This window comes from Cololabis saira, chromosome 20, assembly GCF_033807715.1.
Source record: "Cololabis saira isolate AMF1-May2022 chromosome 20, fColSai1.1, whole genome shotgun sequence".
NCBI classification, from domain to species: Eukaryota; Metazoa; Chordata; class Actinopteri; order Beloniformes; family Belonidae; genus Cololabis; species Cololabis saira.
The window spans coordinates 1527111-1540607 of NC_084606.1; positions in this window are offsets into that span (position 1 = coordinate 1527111).

Below are 13497 nucleotides of genomic sequence, written 5' to 3' on the forward strand. Positions count from 1 at the left end.
ATATGTTATAGTCCAATATCTTTTGAATGGTTTGACATAGAGAGTCATGGGTGGTGTCATATGACTCAGTATCGAGTCCTTGACCTTCATTGGTGCAAATTAGCCCCGCCCCTTCTTCTGATTGGCCGATATGTTATAGTCCAATATCTTTTGAATGGTTTGACATACAGAGTCATGGGTGGTGTCATAGGACTCAGTATCGAGTCCTTGACCTTCATTGGTGCAAATTAGCTCTGCCCCTTCTTCTGATTGGCCGATATGTTATAGTCCAAAATATTTTGAATGGTTTGACATAGAGAGTCATGGGTGGTGTCATATAATAATAATAATAATAATAATAATAATAATAATAATAATAATACATTTTATTTATATAGCGCTTTTCAGGGCACTCAAAGACGCTTTACATTAAAACAAAACACATAATACAAATTACAATACACAGGACAGTACATAAGGACACAACTTGACACAGGACATTAATCACACATTAAAAGCTGCTCTGTAAAGGTGAGTTTTGAGATAGGATTTGAATGCTGGGAGGTTTGTACAGTCACAGATGTTTTTGGGGAGGGAGTTCCAGAGGGTGGGAGGAGCGATGGAGAAGGCTCTGTCGCCCCAGGTCCGGTGCTCGGTTCTGACAGGAAGGGACAGGAGGTTGGCGTCAGAGGAGCGGAGGCTGTGGGAGGGAGTGTAGCAGTGGAGCAGGTCGGTGAGGTAGCAGGGGGCCTGATTGTGGAGAGCTTTGTGGGTGAGGAGAAGGATTTTGAAGTGGATCCGTTGAGGGATGGGGAGCCAGTGGAGCTTCTGGAGGACTGGGGTGATGTGGTCTCTGGAGCGGGTGTGGGTGAGCAGGCGGGCGGCAGAGTTTTGAATATATTGGAGTTTATTGAGGACCTTGGAAGTTGAACCGTAGAGGATGCTGTTGCAGTAGTCGAGTCTTGAGGTGATGAAGGCGTGGATCAATTCAATTCAATTCAATTTTATTTATATAGCGTCTAATACAACAGAGTTGTCTCTAGACGCTTTACAGAGACCCATACCCAGAACATGACCCCCGAGCAGTTATTACATAAACAATGGCAGGTAAAAACTCCCCTAGTGGGAGAAAAACCTTAAGCCAAACAGTGGCAAGGAAAAACTCCCCTTTAGGAGGGAAGAAACCTTGAGCAGGACCAGGATCATAAGGGGGGACCCTCCTGCCGAGGGCCAGACTGGTGGGTCAGGGACGGCAACAGCACAGCAGGCAGGTGGAAGCAGCAACGGGATGACCGGGGGTGGGGACCGCAGGCCAGCACACAGCTCCCGAAGCTCCGGCCCAATCAGCAAGTCCCAGGTTGGGGTGCAGGGTCAAGGTTTCAGCGGTAGAGAAGGAGAGTGATGGACGGAGACGGGCAATATTTTTGAGGTGGAAGAAAGCAGTTCTTGTGATGTGGTTGACATGGTGTTGGAAGGAGAGGTTATTGTCCAGGATAACTCCGAGGTTGCGGATGTGAGTGGAGGGAGACAGAATGGAGTTGTCAATGGTGAGGGTAAAGTTGTGAGCAGTTTTGGTGAGGGATTTTGGGCCGATGATGAGCATGTCCGACTTGTTGTAGTTGAGTTGGAGGAAGTTCGAGTGCATCCATGACTCAGTATCGAGTCCTTGACCTTCATTGGTGCAAATTAGCTCCGCCCCTTCTTCTGATTGGCCGATATGTTATAGTCCAATATCTTTTGAATGGTTTGACATACAGAGTCATGGGTGGTGTCATAGGACTCAGTATCGAGTCCTTGACCTTCATTGGTGCAAATTAACTCGGCCCCTTCTTCTGATTGGCCGATATGTTATAGTCCAATATCTTTTGAATGGTTTGACATACAGAGTCATGGGTGGTGTCATAGGACTCAGTATCGAGTCCTTTACCTTCATTGGTGCAAATTAGCTCCGCCCCTTTTTATGATTGGCCGATATGTTATTGTCCAATATCTCTTGAATGGTTTGACATAGAGAGTCATGGGTGGTGTCATTGGACTCGCTATTGAGTCCTTCACCTTTATTGCTTGTAAAATGTACACAAATGTGCAGCAGCCCGCCGGGGCACTCTCAAAATTTCTGCGAGGAAATTGTCTAGTTAGTGCCACGGCTGCACCAAGAGGCACTCCTCTCCCATAGCTATGCAATGGAGGAGGAGTGCCTCTGGCGAAGCCAGAGTCATGGGTGGTGTTGTATGACTCAGTATCGAGTCCTTTACCTTCATTGGTGCAAATTAGCTCCGCCCCTTCTTCTGATTGGCTGATATGTTATAGTCCAATATCTTTTGAATGGTTTGACATAGAGAGTCATGGGTGGTGTCATATGACTCAGTATCGAGTCCTTGACTTTCATTGGTGCAAATTAGCTCCGCCCCTTCTTCTGATTGGCTGATATGTTATAGTCCAATATCTTTTGAATGGTTTGACATACAGAGTCATGGGTGGTGTCATAGGACTCAGTATCGAGTCCTTGACCTTCATTGGTGCAAATTAGCTCTGCCTCTTCTTCTGATTGGCCGATATGTTATAGTCCAATATCTTTTGAATGGTTTGACATAGAGAGTCATGGGTGGTGTCATTGGACTCGGTATCAAGTCTTTGACCTTCATTGGTGCAAATTAGCCCCGCCCCTTCTTCTCATTGGCCGATATGTTATAGTCCAATATGTTTTGAATGGTTTGACATAGAGAGTCATGGGTGGTGTCATTGGACTCGGTATCGAGTCCTTGACCTTCATTGGTGCAAATTAGCTCCGACCCTTTTTCACATTTGCCGATATGTTAGAGTACAATAACTTTTGAATGGTTTGACATAGAGTCAGGGGTGGTGTCATTGGACTGGCTATTGAGTCCTTCACCTTTATTGCTTGTAAAACGTACACAAATGAGCAGTAGCCCGCCATGGCATTCTCAAAATTTCTGCGAGGAAATTGTCTAGTTAGTGCCACGGCTGCACCAAGAGGCACTCCTCTTCCATAGCTATGCAATGGAGGAGGAGTGCCTATGGTAAAGCCAAAGTCATGGGTAGTGTCGTATGACTCAGTAACGAGTCCTTGACCTTCATTGGTGCAATTTAGCTACGCCCGTTCTTCTGATGGGCCGATATGTTATAGTCCAATAACTTTTGAATAGTTTGACATACAGAGTCATGGGTGGTGTCATAGGACTCAGTATCGAGTCCTTGACGTTCATTGGTGCCAATTAGCCCCTCCCCTTCTTCTGATTGGCCGATGTGTTATAGTCCAATATCTTTTGAATTGTTTGACATACAGAGTCATGGGTGGTGTCATAGGACTCAGTATCGAGTCCTTGACCTTCATTGGTGCAAATTAGCCCCGCCCCTTCTTCTGATTGGCCGATATGTTATAGTCCAATATCTTTTGAATGGTTTGACATAGAGATTCATGGGTGGTGTCATTGGACTCGCTATCAAGTCTTTGACCTTCATTGGTGCAAATTAGCCCCGCCCCTTCTTCTCATTGGCCGATATGTTAGATTCCAATAACTTTTGAATGGTTTGACATACAGAGTCATGGGTGGTGTCATAGGACTCAGTATCGAGTCCTTGACCTTCATTGGTGCCAATTAGCCCCTCCCCTTCTTCTGATTGGCCGATGTGTTATAGTCCAATATCTTTTGAATCGTTTGACATACATAGTCATGGGTGGTGTCATAGGACTCAGTATAGAGTCCTTGACCTTCATTGGTGCAAAGTAGTCCCGCCCCTTCTTCTGATTGGCCGATTAGTTATGTTCCAATATATCTTGAATGGTTTGACATAGAGAGTCATGGGTGGTGTCATTGGACTCGGTATCGAGTCTTTGACCTTCATTGGTGCCAATTAGCCCCCCCCTTCTTCTCATTGGCTGATATGTTAGAGTACAATAACTTTTGAATGGTTTGACATAGAGGGTCATGGGTGGTGTCATTGGACTCGCTATTGAGTCCTTCACCTTTATTGCTTGTAAAATGTACACAAATGTGCAGCAGCCCGCCGTGGCACTCTCGAAATTTCTGCGAGGAAATTGTCTAGTTAGTGCCACGGCTGCGCCAAGAGGCACTCCTCCTCCATAGCTATGCAATGGAGGAGGAGTTCCTCTGGTGAATTAATTAATTCCATTAATTTCCAAACTAATGGGGAACTATTTTCCCATGTATTTGTATGGCCCCATTGAAAGCTTATGGGAAAATGTCGAGAAAAAAAAGACAAAATTCACCTTTTTTCTGAGTCATCTAACTTGCTCATACTTGGACGTAGAACTGTCATTCAAACTTCAAAACGGAGGAAAATTTCTCTTCTCTCTCCAAACCTGAAACTGGCGAAGCCAGAGGCACTAGTGTTATCCTGCGGGTTTATTTTTCTTATTCATTTTCCAGACAAAATTTCGGTTCGCTACTCCTCCTACAGCTTTGAGAAAACGCAAAAAGTAAAAATGTAGAAACGTGCGCCTTAAGCGGGAATCGTGTGCTATGACTTTTATTAGCGATTGGCGTGCAAGTTTTTGTGCAACGTGCACAAACGTGCGCTTTTAGCGCCATCCGGAATGCATTGGGAGAACTTTGGGGCCTCACCACCCACACACCGTTACTCGAAAAATTCTGAACCGATTTAGAAAGTTGTAGGCCCTGAATTTATCTACAGTCCTGTGGATTTTCAGAGCGATTGCACAAATTGTTTTTTCACAAAGTGCAAAAACATTTCCAAATTTCCAAACTAATGGGGAACTATTTTCCCATGTATTTGTATGGCCCAATTAAAAGCGGATAGGAAAATGTCCAGAAAAAAAAGACAAAATTCACCTTTTTTCTGAGTCATCTAACTTGCTCATACTTGCACGTAGAACTGTCATTCAAACTTCAAAACGGAGGAAAATGTATCTTCTCTCTCAAAACCTGAAATTATTTTTTCCTAAGATGTCCTAATTTTGAGTGAGAGAAGCATTCAAAAAATTACCATAATTAGGGCCCGAGCACCTTCAGTACGAAGGCCCTATTGTATCTGTAGGAATTTTTTTTTTTTTTCTTTCTTTCTTTTTTCGTTCTTCTGACGAAAGGAGGGCCTTTTTGCCCCCCTAAACGTGCCCAAAAAGTCACCAAATTTTGCATGCAAGTCAGGCCTGGCGAAAAATTTGATATTTAATGGTTTACATTAATGGGCGTGGCAAAATGGCTCAACAGCGCCCCCTTGAAAACTTTGTGCCTCAAGCCCCACGATACGGTTTGACGTACATGCACGAAAATCGGTACACACCTGTATCATGGCACAACTGAAAGAAAAGTCTCTTGGCGTCATGCCCTAAACCGAACAGGAAGTCGGCCATTTTGAATTAGTCGTGTCATTTTGGCGAAATTTATGCCATTCCTTCGAAAGTTAATTCAGCCCGAACCGTAACGTGCCCCCAAGTGTGTTATACATCAAAATGTGCGTCTCCATCCTGCGACAACACGCATTACTTTTCTCTTTCAAAAGTCTTACCGTGGCGACGCTAGACGCCAAAAGGCGCGCCCCCCCTTCATGTGATTGGTCCATATTTGATAGTTCTCCAAAAGTCACCAAATTTTGCATGCAAGCCAGGCTTGGCGATAAATTTGATATTTCATGGTTTGCATTAATGGGCGTGGCCTAACGGCTCAACAGCGCCCCCTAGAATACTTTTCTCTGTCATAACTTTTGAATGGTTTGACATAGGAAGTCATTGGTGGTGTCATGGGATTCTGTAATGAGTCCTTAAGCTTCGTTGGCCTTAATTAGCCCCACGCCTTCTTCTGATTGGTTGTCCCGATTTTCTGCTATAACATTGGAATGGTTTGACATAGAGAGTCCTGGGTGGTGTCATCAGATTCTTTATGGAGTCCTTGACCTTCATTGGCTAGAATTAGCCCCGCCCCTTCTTCTGATTGGTTGTCCCTTTTTTCTGCTATAACTTTTTAATCGTTTGACATAGGGAGTCGTGGGTGGTATCATGGGACTCTGTAATGAGTTCTTAAGCTTCGTTGGCTTTAATTAGCCCCGCCCCTTCTTCTGATTGGTTGTCCCGATTTTCTGCTATAACTTTTGAATGGTTTGACATAGAGAGTCGTGGGTGGTGTCATCAGATTCTGTATGGAGTCCTTGACCTTCATTGGCCTGAATTAGCCCCGCCCCTTCTTCTGATTGGTTGTCCCTTTTTTCTGCTATAACTTTTGAATGGTTTGACATAGGAAGTCGTGGGTGGTGTCTTTTCTGATATGCTTATGGGGGGCGGTGGCCGTGAGTGCGAGGGCCCGTTCATCGCTGCTTGCAGCTTTAATTTTTACTTGTAACTCGAGCTCACGGCCGAACTGTAAAAGCTGGACAAATAATTTTTGGTCAAAATGTAGACATAGGTGTTGGGATTCATACAATGCGACTTTCACAGGCGGGGTATGCACAAAATTTAAACGGGGGGGTGGCTAACAGCCACGCCAATTCCTGCCTCGGTCTCCATTGACTGTCATGTAATAAAAAGTTTTCTTCAAAAAAATCTCATTTTGTTTTCGTACTGCCGTTACTAACACATTTTAAGGAATTTCTGAATAAAATTAAGATTTTCAGAATGTGCCGGGTTCTGTGTCTCTCACGGTGTCTTAGTTATTTGAGAACTTTCACAAGGCAAAAGCGGCCCCGGAAAATTCCTCATTTCGAGGTTCTTGTTGCCCCTAGCAACCAGAGCACAGCTGTTGACTGATTAGACTGAGCCAGACTGGTCACATGACTCAATCAGTACAGGCTTCATATACTTTAACCTGGAAAATTGATAAATCTGAACCCTGACCTTTTGACCGTAGATGATCAACAGTCCTGCTGGGAACCGGTTCATGGGATATATATGTATATTATTAGGGCCCGAGGACTTGCAGTGCAAAGGCCCTATTGTATTTGCAGGAATTCTTCTTCTTCTTCTTCTTCTTCTTCTTCTTCTTCTTCTTCTTCTTCTTCTTCTTCTTCTTCTTCTTCTTCTTCTTCTTCTTCTTCTTCTTCTTCTTCTTCTTCTTCTTCGTCTTCTTCTTCTTCTTCTTCTTCTTCTTCTTATTGTTCTGACAAAAGGAAGGCCTTTTTGCCCCCCTAAACGTGCCCAAAAAGTCACCAAACTTTGCACGCAAGCCAGGCCTGGCAATAAATTTGATATTTAATGGTTTGCATTCATGGGCGTGGCAAAATGGCTCAACAGTGCCCCCTTGAAATCTTTGTGCCTCAAGCCCCACGATACGGTTTGACTTACAAGCACGAAAATCGGTACACACCTGTATCATGGCGCAACTTAAAGAAAAGTGTCTTGGCGTCATGCCCGAAACCGAACAGGAAGTCAGCCATTTTGAATGAATCGTGTCATTTTGGCGCAATTTATGCCATTCCTTCGGCAGTTAATATGGCCCGAACCGTAATGTGCCCCGACGTGTGTAAAACATAAAAATGTGCGTCTCCATCCTCCGACACCACGCATTACTTTTCTCTTTCAAAAGCGTTACCGTGGCGATGCTAGACGCCAAAAAGCGCGCCCACCCTTCATCTGATTGGTTAGGACAGAAAAAAGTTTGCGCCTCAAGCCCCATAATACGGCTTGACGTACATGAACGAAAATCGGTACACACCTGTATCATGTCGCAACTTAAAGAAAAGTCTCTTGGCGCCATGGCCGAAACCGAACAGGAAGTCGGCCATTTTGAACATTCCTAATTAATCGCGTAATTTTGGAGCAATATATGCCATTCCTTCGAGAATTAATACGGCCTGAACCAAATCATGAACCCAGATGTGTTATACATCAAAATGTGCGTCTCCTGCGACTATGCTCATTACTTTTCTTTTTCAAAAGTGTTACCGTGGTGACGCTAGACGCCAAAAAGCGCGCCCCCCCTTCATCTGATTGGTCCATATTTGATAGTTCCCCAAAAGGCACCAAATTTGGCATGCAAGCCAGGCCTGGCGATAAGTCTTATATTTGATGGTTTGCATTAATGGGCGTGGCAAAATGGCTCAACAGCGCCCCATAGAATACTTTTCTCTGCCATAACTTTTGAATGGTTTTTACATAAAGAGTCGTGGGTGGTGTCATCGGACTAGGTATTGAGTCCTTGACCTTGATTGGCCTGAATTAGTCCCGCCCCTTCTTCTGATTGGTTGGCCCTATTTTCTGCTGTAACTTTTGACTGATTTGACTTAGGAAGTCGTGGATGGTGTCATGTCTGATATGCTTATGGGGGACGGTGGCCATGAGTGTGAGGGCCCGTTCATCGCTGCTTGCAGCTTTAATTATTATTATTATTATTATTATTATTATTATTATTATTATTATTATTATTATTATTATTATTATTATTATTATTATTATAAGTAGTAGTAGTATATACTGTAATTATACTCACACTCATACTTATACATGCATACAAACATACACATAGTTGAATATTTCTATATATTTTTACACAAATGCCCATATAAAGACTGTATGTATATATATATATATATATATATATATATATATATATATATATATATATATATATATATATATATTGCTTCCCATTTCTGAAAATAAATATACACAGATCTACCTTCATCCAATAGTGTTATATTCAGGCCCGTAAAAGCCGCTAAACCCCTTCCTCTTTGTACCACGTGAGAATCATGTTTTCATATTTGTTTTTGAACTGGTTAATGTTTGGACATTGTTTTAATTCTGAATCCATTCTGTTCCATAGTTTAACTCCGCTGACTGATATAGAAAATCTTTTCATAGTTGTTCGTGTTCTACGTGTCTTAGAATTTAGAGAACCCCTTAAATTGTACCCCCCCTCTCTGTCATAAAACATTTCCTGCAAGTGAGATGGTAATAAGTTGTTCCTAGCTTTATACATGAATTGTGCAGTTTGGAGTTCTACTATGTCAAAGAATTAGATTATTTTAGAATTGAAGAATAAGGAATTGGTGTGTTCATGAAAACCAGCCTTATGAATTATCCGTATGACTCTTTTCTGCAGTATGAATAGTGGTTGCAGTGAACTTTTATACGTATTTACCCAAACCTCTAAACAGTAACTTAGATAAGGTAAAACTAGGGAACAGAACAGGATGCGGAGTGATTTGCTATTCAGGAATTGCTTTGCTCTGGCCAGAACTGAGACGCCTCTAGATATTTTGTTGTGGATGTTTAATATGAGATTTCCAGCAAATCTTGTCGTCTATAATTACCCCAAGAAATGTAGTTTCATGTACTCTTTCAATGTTTACACCCTCAATTTGTACCTGTACTTGATTGTTTTTATTGTTTCCAAATACCATCATTTTTGTTTAGTTTAAGTTTAATGATAACTTGTTATTGTCAAACCATTCGTTAATTTTGTCAAATTCTGAGGTAATATTGTCCAAGAGTTGCTGTAAATTCTCACCAGAATAAAATATGTTTGTGTCATCGGCAAATAGTATGAAATTCAGTATTTGTGATACTTTTTTCTTTTCTTTGTTTTATTGAAAGACAAGATGCAAACAGCACAATCCACCGCCAGGGGGAGACATACACTCATTGTCGGAAAATAAGGACACAATGAAACAATGAACTACAGAAACACATTGAAAAGAGACATAAACTTAAGGTCTTGATGGCCTTTGCATTGGTGGAGAGACTAATGGTTCTAATCATTGTTTGACCTCATTTTCAAAAATACAAAAAAGAGGCTTTTGATTAGTATACCGGGATTTATGAATAAACAATTTTGTCAAAAGTATAATAAGATTAATAATATAAAATAGTTGTTTTTTTTACAGAAGGATAGTCAATGAAGCCAAACAATACATGTCCAAAGCAAAGGGAGAAATGTGGTTCAACACAAACACAAACCAAATGACAGATATGGACCATAATGTTGTAGTGAAAGAGCAACTCCAGAATAAGTGAAAAACATCTTCATTGATCCTTCACAGAAACAACAGACAGTGTCTATGTCTTTTTTGAAGCGTTGAAGAAAAGTTTTACATGGGTAGACTCTGAATTATTTTAAAAGATACTTCTTTCATTTTATTTGTAATTAAGTATTTTGCAGGAAACGACCAAATCTTTTTCCAATCAAGATAGTTAACAAAGTTATTCCAATAGGAAACAACATATGGAATTGATACGACATCCTTCTGAAACAATGCACGTAAATGACGATTATTACGCCTTAAGGAGAAACAAATCTCACCAATTTCCAGTTTAGCTGGATCAAAGGACAAATTTAATTTTAAGTTCTGTCCCGTCGTACTTTTAAATAACATAACAACTCCAGTAGAGATTGGGTTTATAATGACGTTTATAATAGACGAATACTATATAATGTATTAATAAATTCCTCGGCCATTCTATGATTATTCGGATTTAGAAGATCAATATTGAAATTGCCACAGATAAACATGATTTTATGTCTTGTTATTGTTGAATATTCCTCTATCCAGTCTTTAAATGTGTCTATATTAGACCCTGGTGTTCTGTATATACAACTCACAATGGCCGGGTTTCCCAGATCCAACCTCTCTTAAGGACTTAAGAGAGGTTCAAAGAAGGTTTCACTTAAGAGAGAACCCTAAGATACGGGTGTTTCCCAGATGACTTCTTAACACCGTCCTTTAGTTTCGCTCTTTCAGAAGCTCTTTGGAGCAGCTGTCCGGTTCTGAAACCAAATCAATCGATGTCAAGTAAATCGATCACCGATCACTATCAGCGCATTTTCACACGCAGCACTGCCACCTAACGCATTAATTCACTGCTGCCTGTGCGTTATAATGAAAAATTAAGATGATAAATATAATTCAATGACCCTTTTTCATCCAAACGGTGCGTTACTCTGTTATTTCTGGCTACAGTGAGGCTTTTTTTCCCCACACGCAGAGACCGGGAGGAAACGTGGTGGGCGTGTGTGTGCGTTCAAAAACATGACGGTCATGAGCCAAGAGAAGGCGAGTTTCGCAAATCGCAACGTGGAATTACAGCAATCCCTGGTTTTTCGCAGGGGTTATGTTCCAAAAAGAACCCGTGATAAGTGAAATTCTTTTTACAATTATAGAGGGCTTCTAATTGCGGAGATCAGCACCGCCTCGCACGTATTCCACGTATTCTCTTCTGAGACGCTGCATCCCGACTCGCGCTGCAGCGTCTTTTTATCCTAAACCCCGCGGTGCAGGTGGGTTTTTTCAAGAGAAGAAAATACTTATGGGTCGTTGTCTTCGCTCTTTTTTCTTCTGGGCAAAAAGATTCTTTAATATAAACCGACACCATTGATTATATTTGAGACTGTAATGAACGATTCATCAAAGGATCCCGTTCTTCAGCTGCTGATTCCCTGTCATCACACATATAGGTGCTCGGGCTCGGGCAGGAGGATCGGTGTACCGGCTGCCTGGACAGCCCGGTCCGACAGCACGTCCAGGGGACTGAAGTGCTGACGCACCAATGCGTTCATAAAAACAGTTCTGCTTCGCGCACGGCGACGCAGTTGATTTGCAGCGAGAACATGCTGTATAGCAGCCAAATCATCAAATAAATGATATTCATGATGATAGTTTTATTTGTGCGTAATGCATAAAGCATATACAGGAACACACTTGTTATTCATTATTTTTCTTTTTTTCCCCCCTGTGCTGTCACCAATAAATGCTAAACAATATAAATCTAAAGTATAAAATAGATCAAAATTTGTGCGGGGTGCATTGTTTTAATATCTCATTGCTTGGTGTGATATTGATTTGCCTGACGCGCCTGGATCTGTGAGTCTTTGTTCACTAAGATGGTTGTAAAGAAGTAAAAAAGGTTGTAAATCTTTCATTTCCTTCTTAAGAATCTCTTTCATTAAGAAGGAAATGAAAGATGCTGCTGACCTAAGAGCAACTCTGGGAAACGCGAAATTTTCTTTCACAGGCTCCTTAAGAAGGTTTGAAAGAAGTCTTTCGCTGTTAAGAACTACTTAACTGATCTGGGAAACCCGGCCAATTACATTTTTCTTTTTTTCCATACGTATTTCTATTGTAAGACATTCAAGTACATTATCTACCGCAGATGACATTTTTTCTACCACCTTATAATTATAAAAAAGGAAACTCCACCTCCACATAGCTGATGTGTCTCTGAAAACATTTAAATCAGGAATCAAGCTTTTTTCACCCTAAATGACACGTTAAATTGTCCATCAGTGATGAGGACAGAAGTCCAAAAACAGAACATCACTGGGGTTCATATCAGAGAGTTGGTTCCTCCCAGTCACATCCGTACACGTCTCACTGTCATTGTCCACGTTTGCACATAAGTCATTTCATTTTTCATTTAATTTAATTATTTATTCAAACAGGTTAAAACAAAAACAAAAAAATAATCAGAATACATCAAATATACCGTATATACCGAAAAAAAAAAAAAAAACATAAGCACAACAAAGCAAATTAAAGAGACAAATCTATATGTAGATAAATATTTCCTGTTTGAAAGGGTGTAGGATGAAGTTTCAAAAAACTTTTCTAGTCCTACCCCTTCTATTGTTCTGTTTTTACAATTTCTTCATTTCACAGAACTTCTAAAAGAAAAGCATAAAAGAAAAGAAAAAGTGGTTCAGCTGAGCAAGGCACTTTGGTCACTGGCTGTCAGTTCATGTCTCCATTTCCGTTTTGTATCCATAAAGAGTATTGATTTAAAAGATTTGTTCAAACTTACTTAGTAATTTGCATGATTTCATTTCATCTTTGCAGTTGTTCCGCAGATTAACTCCCTTCACTGATACACAATGGGTTTTGATGTTTGTTCGTACATGCTGTTTTTTAAAATTGCATATTCCCCTGAGATTGTGTTTATTTTCTTTTATTTGAAACAACTTCTGGATGTCTTGTGGCAACTGATGATGATTTGCTTTGTGCATGATTTGTAAAGTTTTGAAGTCGACCAGATCCTTGAATTTGAGTGTTCTCAGTTTGATGAAGAGTGGGTTTTGTTGATTCTCTAAAGGCCGCTTTATTAGGGCCCGAGCACTTGCAGTGCGAAGGCCCTATTGTATTTGCAGGAATTTTTATTATTATTAGGGCCCGAGCACTTGCAGTGCGAAGGCCCTATTGTATTTGCAGGAATTTTTATTAGGGCCCGAGCACCTTCAGTGCGAAGGCCCTATTGTATCTGTAGGAATTCTTCGCGTTATTATTAGGGCCCGAGCACTTGCAGTGCGAAGGCCCTATTGTAATTGCAGGAATTCTTCTTCTTCTTCTTCTTCTTCTTATTGTTCTGACAAAAGGAAGGCCTTTTTGCCCCCCTAAACGTGCCCAAAAAGTCACCAAATTTTGCATGCAAGCCAGGTCTGGCGAAAAATTTGATATTTAACGGTTTGCATTAATGGGCGTGGCAAAATGGCTCAACAGCGCCCCCTTGAAAACTTTGTGCCTCAAGCCCCACAATGCGGTTTGTCGTACATGCACGAAAATCGGTACACACCTGTATCAGTACACAACTTAAAG